The sequence below is a fragment of the Rhagoletis pomonella genome, unplaced genomic scaffold (genome assembly GCF_013731165.1).
Source record: "Rhagoletis pomonella isolate Grant_MI unplaced genomic scaffold, Rhpom_1.0 Rhpom_scaffold_00003, whole genome shotgun sequence".
NCBI classification, from domain to species: Eukaryota; Metazoa; Arthropoda; class Insecta; order Diptera; family Tephritidae; genus Rhagoletis; species Rhagoletis pomonella.
The window spans coordinates 44,054,303-44,055,409 of NW_023458557.1; positions in this window are offsets into that span (position 1 = coordinate 44,054,303).

The following is a 1,107-nucleotide window of genomic DNA, read 5'->3' on the forward strand; positions in this document are numbered from 1 at the left end:
GCGCTTTATTTGAATTGATCGGGCTACAAAACTGCATACTCAAAATATGTATTTATGTTGATTTTGTTAATGTTGCGCAAAGATTAAAACTTGGATTTATACGGGTTTTCTTAAAGTGTAAACTGCATTTTTATAAACAAATAATTAAAATTATATAATTTTAAGATAAATGGCGAATCTAGCTAACATGTATAAAGTTTCGATAAGCACTTGAAATTTCAAGTTTTAGTACTGAATTCAAAGAAGATGTCTCTTTTATCCATTCATAATAACTTAAAAAAATTTGTTTGTTAAGAAGTGTATCTTAAAATATCTGCCTTGACATTTATGTTAAAAGTGTAAAATATGTAAATGTACCTACATAAACTTTCCCGTGAATACCATCAAAGCATTGGTCTTGAAGGGAATCTATGTATGCATGCATGCATATGAGCAAATTAAAAAGTTGATACAATTTACAGTCGAAAAGTACAGTTTTGGTATAGATTATAGATTATTTCCCAACACAGTAGGGAACTAAGCAAAATGGCCTAGTGTATTTCGCAAATATTCAAATACATAATCCACCAACCGATAATCTACTATATATTTGTGAAAGTATGTATGTATGTATGTGCCTGGTTGCAGTCTAAACGGACGGACAGAATCGAACACAATTTTGACAAAGTATTGCCGTGACACCTGGGCCTATAATAGGGTGAACAAAATTAGGATCCGATAAGGGGGCGTGGCACCTCCCATAGGCGTGAAATTTTTAATCAGCTATAACTTGCAGACCATAAGTCACATGAACTTGAAACTTGGTATGCAGGCATGTCAATGGTAGATGCTTATAGGCAGGTATATATAAACGAGTTTGAAAAAGGGGGGCGTGGCGCATCCCATAGGCATGGTTTTTTTATCAGCTAAAACTTCGGAACCATAAGTCCCATGAACTTGAAATTAGGTATGCAGACATATCAATGGTAGGTGCTTATAGGAGGGTATATATAAATGAGTTTGTAAAAGGGGGCGTGGCACATCCCATAGGCATGGAATATTTTATCAGCTATAACTTCGGAACCATAAGTCCCACGAACTTGTAATTAGGTATGCAGACATATCAAT